At 44.4% G+C, this 12,124-nt stretch overlaps 1 protein-coding gene and 1 non-coding gene across 5 annotated transcripts in view; one reads left to right on the top strand and one right to left on the bottom strand.

The window, feature by feature from the left end:
• The window catches only part of Sesn (Sestrin), a 117,202-nt gene that overhangs the window by 26,710 nt on the left and 78,368 nt on the right, over window positions 1–12,124 (bottom strand). The window lies entirely within an intron of this gene.
• Trnaa-agc (transfer RNA alanine (anticodon AGC)) lies at window positions 3,358–3,430 on the top strand. The gene has a single exon. It is a non-coding gene; the product is annotated as a tRNA-Ala (tRNA).

Below are 12,124 nucleotides of genomic sequence, written 5' to 3' on the forward strand. Positions count from 1 at the left end.
CTTTTTCCAGCTCCCTTCCCCAGCTTCACCTCCTCCCTCCCCCCTAGTCCTCTAGGCGGCTTTCTCTTACTCGTTCCGCGCCTCGCGATATCCCCGTACCTTTTTCTCCCCCTCTACACCCTCCCCCAACACCCATTCGTCTTTCTCGGTACACTTGAGCTCCCTGTCCCTCTCTCTTCAGCCTCCTTCCTCGACAACCCCCTTCCCCTCTTATGTGTCGACCCCTCTGTGACCAGGCGGTACGCTCACGCAGAGCTCGTTTTGTTCTTGCTTTCTCCGCTTTTCCACCTTTTTCCTCCCTCCCAACCCGCTGATCCGGACTGTCATCCTCCGTCTTCGGGGCGTGCAGCGGGCGCGTTTCGCTTGAGATACAGGAGACGGGATCTCAAGCGCACGCATTGTGCCGTTATAACGGAGAGAACTGTTTTCTAGCTGATGCACTACGGTCAACCACGGAGTCATTAGGAAGCAGCACTGGATCTGGTTGCCTGGGCAGTGGCAACTGCGGTTTGGTTAGGAATACTCGTTTCTGTGGATGATGAAATCTTAAGGTAGGATTTTCTGTATGCCATGCTACAGAGGATATGCTATCACGAAGATTGGTTATTGTCTTCAAATTGCTTGACCTATATCCCTGGAGCCTAGGGCCAAAGTGTGTTTGTGACTTAATACACTTTGGATCTATGTTCCAGATATGGACCCTACACCTCTAAACTTATTAATAACAGTAGGTATACAGAAGATGAAAAAATGACCCACTGACAGAGTCCCTGAATTTGTAATCCAATGTTAAGTCCCTTAATCAAGCTTCTACTCTAATTGGATTGCTCCTAAGCAGGCAAGAGACAACATAGAATACCCTTTCATCACGTCTACTCGCGAGGCAATATTAAATCAGCTGATGAAGGTCAACAGTGCAAAAAGAACTGGGATCCTTTCGCGCCGATGAGTCACACGCGCGCACGCTGCACTCGCGTGTTGCTCGACGATGAAAAAACTCCGTGCTAGCCACTGTGCCGCCTTAACAAGGAACGAATCGTCTGTGAACACAGACCAGGTGCTCCAATTGGGAAACAGCAGTCTCTTAAGATCCTCCCCTCGTCCCTCCACCCCTCTTATCAGCCGCTGTCAGAGCTTTCGTAACGCCACCCGCAATCCCCGCGACGATATCGTCGATGACTATTTTTAGCCAGTCGAAAATTATGCGATCGCGAAGGTCGACGTGCAAGCTCGACTCAAGTCACTGGGGATGATTCACCAGCGATGCAAACGACGTACGATAACGGGGCACGATTAGACGACGAGCAAGGGGGTCACGAATTCGCTAGTCGCGGGGCTCGAAGCCTGTCAGCACAGATGATAGACGCGCACGTGCCGAAAACTAGAGATGGGTTCAAGCTCCTCGCAAGCAGGTTCGAACTCTGACCTGCTCGATTCGAGGTTTCTGTCAACGCTGTTCAGATCAGGTCTACGTGGAATCTAGAACCTCAGGGAGTTCCCAAATTTCTGCTTCTATTCTCTAGGAAATCATAAAAGTTGGCACGATAAAATTAGTCTCTTTTGTTAAGAAAAGAGCTAACCCAGGTACATACTGGCATTTTTTTGTAATTATTATTGCAAGTCTATTCTGAGTACGTAGTATATTAATTGGATAATAAAATTAATTTAAATTCCAAGTCATATCGAACTCAATCCCATCTCTACCGAAGGCACGTGATCACAGAGGAAAGAACAATATCACAGAAACGAGATATAACGCGGGGGCGAGTAAATCGAGGGGAAGAACGTGTTCCGCTCGATGCCACGCGCTCCATGTCGCTTTGTCACTAACACAATGATGTTTCACGAACCAAGAACTCGTGTAGACCATTTCTCAGCGTCGTGAAATCGCGAACGTACAGGGTCTGATGCTTCCTCCCTTTTATCCAGCGATTTGAGACAGGGGAAAGATAATGGGCCTCTAGTTGGTGGATCTGGACTGTGTAACTGGCTACTGATCCTTCTGAGTCGTTTGGCCTAATTTGGGCTGGCAAGCACTTAGGGGATTGCTGTCTAAGTAGTGTTTGCAAGGTTTGGATTTTGGTGAGGATTGAAGCTGATGATGTTCTGAGAAACTACTAGCAAGGGGTGTAGAATTCTGTCATTATCAGCTCTTCTGTGTTTAGAGCAGAGTCCTGATTAAGTGAAGATTGGGTACAAGTTGTTCTCAGAAACGTCTCTAATATAAACTCGTCAATGAGTCTATAATAAGAAAGCAGTAATTTTAGAACCCTATTCATAGATATCTATTTCGAAAATACAAATAGGCTAATTTTTGAGCCTGAAAGACAATCGATAGGACCAGAGCCCAAGAAGGAATGGCACGTACTGGCACAAAGGATTGGAGCGGAAGCCCCGTGTCCACACGTGACGCGATTTACAAGCAATTCAAAGGCGTACAACACTTGTTGCACCAACACTACAGACATTTCGACCGATCGAATGTGTACCTTTGTTCCAGCCGTGACTCAGGTTCGCTAACTTCTTAACTTTTTTTCCTCTCGTTATCTGCCCTCGACAGGAGCTTCTAAAGCACGCGCAATACAGCTCCTTGCACGTGGCATCCAATGGCTCATCTTTATTCTTTCGCTAATGACACATCGCAGGTGATTTCGAAATCATGGAGACGATGTTATCAGCGAGAAGCTAGAAGTCGATGGGGGGTAGGGATGCGGAAAGAATGAACCCTAAGTTTTGATGACGTGGGGAATGGGATTACGGAGCTATTGCAAGGCTTGAAATAAATTGATGAGTCAAATGGTATCAGCTGATACGTGTCTACAATTTAGTGATACGATTGTCTTTGGAAATTGTGAATCCTTCTCTTCCGGTGCAAATAGAGGCGTAACAATCGGAGCAATTTATAAAATACTTCTTTTCCAAAGCTATCAGAATTTTTTAAAGACCTTCTAAGCTGCTGGTCTAAGAATGGAAATATTCTAAGAATATTCTGCTTTACAAAAATTTTATTTGGGGGAGTAGAGTTAATACTGTTACGTATAATTTTCGGTACGCAATGATTATCGTGATCCACACGATTGCAAGAGCATGGCTTAGCAAATCGTTAAGTGCAACGATCTGACACACATAGGCGATGATTCAACAGTGACTAACACAAAGAGAGAGAGAGATCGATGATAAACTTTGCGAAGGACAATAGTTCGATTCTTGCGACCAGTCGGATGGAACCAGTTCATAATCGACGATATGTCAATTAATGACGTCGAATATGCTAGCGAAAAATTGATATTAAGAAATTGGAACGTGTTATCGGCAGTCTACTGCGGAAGTTTCGCGGAATTCCAGTCTCTTTTATCTGGGGGCGTAGCTCAGATGGTAGAGCGCTCGCTTAGCATGCGAGAGGTACCGGGATCGATACCCGGCGCCTCCAAAAACTCTTTTTTATTCAAAATTAATAGAAAAGAAATCATTTTTTAAGATCCTTTTCACTGTATTCAAGTAGCAGCAACTTTCTAAGTCGAAGAACCTTTTTTCTTAATTTGGAAACCCAGTTTCTCAGCCTTGGAGTTCATGATCTGATGTCCTAAGTGTCTACTTAGTTTGGAGCACCTCTATTTTACAACTAGAAATCTTCTACCTACTTTTCTCAAAAATTTTACTTTTCCTACTTATAGCAACTTTCTTCCAAGAATACGATATCATTAAGTATACTCATATAACGAAACATACACACAAATAACCATTGCTTCTCAAAGAAACCTTTCTCCTACCAAAATTTCGAGCCACTTCCCCTATTCTAAACCTCATCTATCCAATCAGAGCACAGCATCCTCACGCCACGCGAGCATGTCTCTGTTTACCCAGAAGAAGCAGTGTCCCCAAAGCGTTTGAACAACTGCACCGATTACATACATGATCGCCTAAATTTCGATGTCAATAGGACCGATGTCCACGCGACCATCACTCGCCGAAGCCATGGATTCTTCTCCACTGTTTGCAGCGGTTGTCTAAGCGGGGCGAGATACGAGCTAGGTACACACTGTTTGTCGCCCAAATCGATTCGGTTTCAAGCGACGAGCACTCTCAATCGCGAGGCATTATCATCGCGCGGCAAGCAGCTGCGGTACAAAGATTTTCTGTGGCGAGGCACGCACACAGAGGCGCGTGCCGTTTCACCGAGCCGATACCAGCCGGTTTGCTGGACGTTCCTCTTTGCAACAATGCCCTGACGCAAAGCGTGTGTACGCGTTCCATATTCGGGGCCTGAACCACGCGTGCGGTACAGCTGTTGGACTCGCTCGACAACAGCCACCGTAATTTAGACGAAAGGTTAGAAGGGAAAATGGATACAATGGCCTGGGGAAGGCATCGAATAGTCGAAGGACGGTGTGGTTTGGCTGGGAAACGTTTTTACCGATGCGTTGGCGAGCTAAGTTCAGAAAACACGTGAGGAAACGCGTTCAATGATGCATAGACACGTGACTTCTTAGGGACGTGGTCGCAAAAACGTGAAGGCAAATATGTATGAAATATGTATTGTTAGGTAGATTAGATATTCTCTTTTCGTTCATAGCCAACGCTGATAAGTGTGGAGGAGGTGAGAGGTAGAGTTATCGGTATTTTCTAGATTTCCGTGGCTTTGTGGAACTCGAATGTATAGACTTAGAAGGAGGAGAGATATTGACGAGTTTATAGCAAACGAATACAACAGTATTGAAAGAAAAGCCTTCCCACAGTTCCTTATTAATAGTCATACTGACTCTAGCTCTTACGCTATGCTACCTCGAACTGCTAAAATTAGTCTTAACTTCTAAGATAAGTCGATAAAACACTTGACTCGATTCACGAAAGTTCCCAAAGTGATAAGTCTATTCTTACACCTTCATAGCAGTTGGATGCACGATAAATATCGAAATAAGAATGAACGAATTGAATAGTCTCAAAGTTGAATAGCCCTCGTTCATCGATCGAACATGGTGCAGCATTGATATTGCTAAGTATGATCGGTCGTCGTGATTCCACGCGCGACAGAATTTTGCAATAACAATACGCTCGGCTGATAAAGCAGCCGATATCCGTGTCATCCCAACGCGCGAGTCCCTCGTTCTGTTTCACGAAAACATCAACCATATTATCGCTTATGTCGGCGAGCACACGACCGAGCATTATCTGAAGCTCTATTGACTGCCAGAGTATCAATAATAGAAGACGAAAATGAACAGTCTTCTTATTGGTCAAGCGACAATAAACGATATCTCCGGAATGGCTATCCTCGAAATGTTTGCTTAAACTGTATTCCCTTGTCGCGACTTTGGAGGTGGCTGTTAATTAGCGTGGAACTTTATTTATTGAGACGTTATCGTTATTAATATAACTGCTCGAGTTCAAGTAGCAAATATTTAAATTGAGAAATACTTAGGATAAAAAATAGAGTAGATATCTTGTGTTCGAATAAATAGAACTCTACTATCTATAATGCCTCAATGTTAAAAGTAAAAGACATTCCCTATGTATGAGAATTAGAAAATTCCAAGAAATTTCAATTTATAACAGTTTCAGTCAACGAACAAAAATTGTAGAAAAATATTAGCAGTATTGGAAGTCGATTTTGAAACCGTCCGATTGTTTTTCGCGGTTTCGATAAACAATATCGATCGCTAATCGTTTTCCACGCGCTTGAGGCCAGCCACAAATAGCGTTCTTGCATAATCCCACCGGAACAGGCCGGAGTACACAAGACCGTCGCGTTGAGCTGGCCATAATCTGTTTACGAATATTAGCCAGCTCGTTTAATTGCTGCACTTTCGCGCGATAACGGCTGGCAACACGGCTGTAACACCTGATAACGTCGTTAACAAGTCTGGGACGACGGGAGACCGTGAACCCGACGATGCTCGCGAGACGTCTCGTCTCTAACGACAAGTGTCTATACACGTGCGTAACATCTGTCTTCTATTCCTTAGCTTTTTTCCTCTTCACGTTGTAGACAATGACGATACGCTGGTTTTTTGCCAACTCCTCGTTCGCGAGTTAATGTAAACATGTTATTTTCGAACAATCTGTTGGGGAGTCGACTGATAAGGCGAAGACGATGCGATCGAATGGTCTATAGAGGTATCTGTCGCGGTATCTGATTAGTATAGATAGGCGAATATAAACGATCACAGTTCTCTTTTATCGATTTTGAAAGCCGCAAAATTTCGTCAGCGGTCGAGGCTCGTTTTACGATGTTTGTGGAATTTGCGTGATTGGAGCAATCAATGTCGGATTACCGAGAAGTCTATAGTGTAATATTTTATTAAGAGCTTGGACGAAAATTCAAAGACCTTACCTCGATAAAAGTCGCGGGATATTTAAAAAGATGTTTGAGCCGACTGTCGCGTTCTGTTCGAAGGAGGAGCTTTATTCTAAAAAGGATGGCGCTGGGGATGAGATGGCAGCTGTTTGTGACCGACCCACCTTCGATGACGTAAAATCCACGAATAATTTGGTACGGTGTATCAAAAATAAAAAAAAAATAACCACTCAACCTTGGCGCGCCGACGTAGACGAAAAATTATCTGTAACGCTTTCCAGGCCCCCATCTATCAGCAGAGATTCGGCGCAAACAAGTGCCGAATTTCGTAAACAGCGATATCAACTGGGCAAATAACAAGGTTGCAACATTTTCCAGTCAATAACTTCCAATCGATCCGAAAATTTGTGGAATCTTTTCAGGATGAGGGTGGCTCTCTTATCAGTTCCCCACATACCGCTTTAATTCTCCCTCTGGGCGGATTTATTTCATATTTCGCTACTGATCCTTGAGATCTGGTACTTTTTATTAGGAAATGTTATGCTGCATTTTATTGAAGTCCAAGTTTAAAAAATTATTTACTATGTTCTTAATTACTACGTACCTGAAATAAAAAGGAGTAAAAATAATTGAGACCTAGTTAATTAATGCTCTACCGTAAATACTGATCACAAAGTTACTCGACAAGAAACTGGGAAAAACAGGAAAAAAGTTGAAGAACTAATGCCATACAATAACTTCGATAAATTTAGATCCAAGGAAATGAATAACTATTTACCCAAGAAAAAACTTGCGTCACCGTGAGCAGATCTTTATACAGTTCATAGTTCCCTGATGATACAACGTTCAAATCGTTCCACCGATTAGCTCAAGAAAATATGTGTCAAGCGTGCTCCAACTTTCGTCGCAAGATAAGGAACCGACAACGTTTACCAAGAGAATTTGTCGCCAGATCTATCCAAAGCTGTTTGGCCCTGTAGCCAGCTCAAACAAGAGCCAGGATTGCACAAATTTCCGTCATTGTTTCTCCGCCCTGTATCAATCCTCACCATTCTACGTCCCCTCGCCGAAACCCTCTTTCTTCCTCGCCGTCGCCATTATCGCCACACTCTTTCGGCGGGTTTCAGTCAACATTTGAACTTCTACGATTGTCCCTTATCTCCCGTGTTTGCTCACCGCTGTCTTGTTTTACTTGACGCAACGAAGTCGCGCTACCGACCGATTCCCACGTACATACATACTCGCGCACACGTCGAAGCAGCGTTTGAAAAAGATTTATCAAATTACACGGCGAGCACAATGCGACCGGTTCCTCCCTTAGCTGCGCGGCTTCTTTGTCGCCAAAATGTCGTCGACGAATCGGGGCGAGCGACTTTTATGCGGCAGTAAATTACGGTAGGCACGGCGGGAAACTGTGCGACGGTGGCGAAAAAGTTAGCGGGAAGAACATAAAAATCGTGATATAATGCCTTGTGATGGGACAGCTCCCTTTCCCTGCTGCTCGCCTCTCCTTGATAGGATCTACGGTCGCGGAAGATCGAGCGAGAAACGCACGCGTGACGTGGTTTTACGACCGGGGCATAAAACTGTGTCAAACAATGTGCGTCCGTGTCCCTGCTCATTTTCCTACGATCGTAACCCAACCGAGGCCGATCGATCGTACGCTTTTGTCCCTCTGCCCTAGCTGAGGACGTCCCTGCGAGAACTATCATTAATCGAGGCAGTCTTTGGCACGACGCACAGTAGATATGTATTTTGATCCCCTAAAGGTCAGAATTTTTTCTGGCCTGCTGTCCGAAAAAGCACCAATATTTTTTGGGGCATATGGACCTTGTACAGCTTTCAAATTATTTCAAGTCATAGATAGAATTTTTCTCAAGTCCTCCATATGTGAGAGGTCGAAGGATTCAAGAAAAAATATTGATCATTTCTCATTACTTTCTTTGAATTTGTGTTCGGCTTAAAGCAATATGCGATTGAAATCAAAGAGGAAAAAAGGAAACACGCAGCCTTCGAACTTTATATCTGAGTAAATCGATAGGTACACTCGTCGAGGGTGAAAGTGGTTAAGAACGACTGCCTGGAACAACCCCTCGCGGGATGAGTGAACCGTGGCTGCAGAAGGGTGTAGAGTTGGTTGCAGCCCATGTGTCAACGGTATGATGAAAGGCAACGAAGAACGAGGCTCCTGCGGAATTGCATGCCTCGCGAGGAATAATGCCGCGACGTGACGGGGCGAAAGAAACGCAGCCGGCTTGCAACCTTTATGGTTCTTGGAAAGGGAAGCTCGGTAACTTCGGGTCTGACGAGTGTCTGGCGTCTGGTCGACAGTTGCTGAGGGACAGTGTGGCTGTTGTAATTTAGGGATTTTCTGTTTAATAGTAGGGAGGGCCTGATTTTATTGCGGGGTGTTGGATTTTGCTTTTTTTAAGATTCTTGATGGTGTGAAAGCTCTCCCAGAATAACGATTATATTTTTAAAGACTCTGAAGAGTTAGAAATTTTTAAATTTTCAAATTTACAAATTTTCAAACCTTCAAAATTTCAAATTTTTGAATTTCCAGTTATCTAAACAGAATAAAATACTCTCTATAATGAGATACCAGTGATCACATCGTACCAACACTGAATAATTGAATCCTGCTACCACACCAGAGGACAGATAGTCAATTTTGCATTCATACCACGACTGCATAATAAAATACATACATTAGCTACTTAATTCGGCGTTCATTTAGTTACTCTCATCTCTATAGATGCAACGCATGATTCTCCGCCGTTCTGGATGAGGGGGCACAGTGTCCCCCGTGGAAACGCGATTTCCCTTGCAACTCGTGATTCGTGGCGGTTGATAGAGGGAAAATAAATCGAGTAGTCGGAGCGTATAAGCGAGTACCCTTCGTTTCCACCGCTTTGTGCCGGGATTGCATTATACGACGTCGCTGGCTCCTCGTGGAGCGCGTAAAAGGTCGTTTACGACCCCGATGGGCTCAGCTGGATCACGAATGGCGGCAGGGGGGCTCGTAAAGGAAATTAAATGCACGAAATTATTTACAAACAGGAAGTGGAACGTTGCTTCTAATCCCACGGCTTTGATATTCACGCGACTATAATTTCCACAGTTTTCTGTGCAGAAGTTAGCTACCCTAAAGCCACCTATAATAATAATATCTCCATCAATAATCTAAACCTGAACCTTTGGTGAATTACGAACAGTACTAAGCACAGGAAGTTCCGAAGATCAGCTGCCTCGAAGTTAAGGGTTGCACAGCTGCACGTGAAGCTGCAGCAAGCACAGGGGTAACTTTCGCGAACGTCAATAAGGGTAACAGCGTCTCTCAAGGTCGCTGCAATATTAATGAAAGCTCCAGCGCGGAGGTGGAACGACCAAGGCTCCAGACAGCTTTCTCATTTTACGAAAGGCGTAAATTCGCGCACAGATCGCACAGTAGCGAGGCAAGAGGGGATTGTCGGCTGGTAATCGAGGGTATCAATGTTTTGACAAGAGAGATTTGACTTTGCTGCGCGTGCAACAAGGGGAGGGTGCGAAGATTGCGAGGGAGGAGGGAAACGGCATAATTATCAACGATCGGTAAACAACAAAGCCGGTTATCGGTCGGCTGATGCAACACGGAAGCAAGTTTCGTCAGCTACTGCAAATAGACTGTGCAACACTATAGATAGACTTAATCAGCGGTAATTGTGCATTTTTCTAACAAAAAGCGGGATAACGATCGCGAGTGAGCTGGGAATCGGATCGAAGCACCCTCGAAGACTCCTTTGTTCTTTGGGGTGTGTTAGCTGACTGTGAATCACGCAAGAGGAGTCATCCTCGAGGAGGATATGTGTCAAGATTGATCTACTTTGTGCTGGTACACGAAAGCTTCTTTTACGTCTTCTAAAAATCGACGAGTAATTGAATTTGCAAGTGTCAATAGACTGTCTCGAAATTCAGGACAGTTTTTCTTTTATGTAGATACAACTGAAGGTGATGCATCAGTTCGCTAAGAAAGTGAGTCTATGGTTCTACGTAGAAAGTAAGCACATGGATGGATTTCTAGGTGCATTCGTTCTGGAATGACACGTATAGTCAGCCAGCAGGGGAAAAAATATTCAACTCTGACCTGGCAATGCAGCCGCGCGACACAGATTTTAACACAATTTTCAAAAAATTTCTAGACCCTCTCTATTAGTATCTACAGATTTTTTAATCTGAGATTTAGTAAATTTCTCTCAAAAATTTCAAACTACCCTGACCCATATGTGGGTCATATGACTACAAACGTGTTGAATTAAAGTATTTTTCAGACGAGTTTTCCCTGAAAAGGCGTATTCTTTATTTGGAAAAGGGGACCGTAAAAACGTCCAAGAATAATAAACAGTACCAGCTAATTCCTCGCTGACAACTCACGTAGAGTTCTCTCTGGTTCCCGAGCACACTTTTATCTGAGAATTTATTTAACAGCTCAGAGATAAATCTGCATGAGTGATTCCATTCTACGCTCGCAGCGTCGGTCAACAGACGGCTTTGCCCGTTGTTCTATCGTGACCCATATTTGCTCGGAGGGTGATTATTCCCCTTGATTCTCTCCTCACGCGCTCTCAAAGAACCATCCATTGTCGCGCGAAGAGGGGAGTCCGCGATTCAAATTGAAATGTAGTTTTTTCTCCCCTTCCCGCTCTCCGCCACGTGTGGAGTTGCGAGGCTTTATCCCTCGCCTGGTACACGTCATAACAAAGTTGATCGACAATTTGTTACGCCTCTGCTTGCTCCCTGGAAAAACTCTCACACCTGAGTACCGCGATCATCGGCTCGATTGTGGGATCATTAAAGGAACTTCTGTCGTGCTGAAACTGTATTTATTGCTGCACCCCTTTGCAACAGGGGGGTGATTTAGACATGTCCTCGCGTGGACCCTCAAGGTATCGATTCCTGGCAGCGCGTTGAAATCACCAGATTTGACCCCTTTCTCTGAGTTTTCAGATAGTCAAATACTAAGAATTTTTTAATTTATAGATTTCAATATTTTTTTATAATATATTTGTTCTAATTTTATGGATTCTAATTCCTAGAAATCTGTATTTGAACTTCAAGTAACTCTACCTCGATAAGATCTAATAGATATTAACCCATATTTTCACCTGACTGCACATAACAAAAACTACTATTGTAAACCCAAGAGACTGTCCTCCAAAAGCGGTAACTTCACATATTATAACCTGAAACCTACACAATGCATGCAGTAGTAAGTGTAGCCAAGAATTGCACCCATGACTACCTATTTAGTAAATAGACGAATCTATCGAAGGGAGAAGAAAATCCTTAGTAGAACCCTCGACCTATTGATTCCTTCCAGCGCGTTCAAATCTCCAGGTCCACCCTCTTGGGGCAACTCGCTACATCCTCCCCTCTCTTGTCAAGGATCCTTCCAAATCCATTTCCCTTTAAACGCCCATCGCCCTCGCCCAGCAGGGGCGCACGTTTCCAGTCCCAAACGTCGGTTTTTCATCCCCCCCCGACCCTGTGACCCATCTCGCAGAACAGAAACCCCACTAAACCACGCTGACAGATAGACCGGGAAAATTAGTGGGTCGTGTATAATGTCTGGGCTCTGGATGGACTGCAGGAGAGAAAAAATATACAACTCGCTGGGTGAATCCAGCCGCGACCAACAGACACGAATCACGTGAATGCTTTTCGCCACGAGTAAAAACGAAACTATGGCAGCCTCTCTCACTGTGGCCTTGAACCAACGTCCTGTTCATCCTAACTCGTTAGCCCAATTTCCCCTGGCGATTCCTGGCGTGACTCACACTCTCCATTTCATGA

This window comes from Calliopsis andreniformis, chromosome 8, assembly GCF_051401765.1.
Source record: "Calliopsis andreniformis isolate RMS-2024a chromosome 8, iyCalAndr_principal, whole genome shotgun sequence".
In the NCBI taxonomy this organism is placed as follows: Eukaryota; Metazoa; Arthropoda; class Insecta; order Hymenoptera; family Andrenidae; genus Calliopsis; species Calliopsis andreniformis.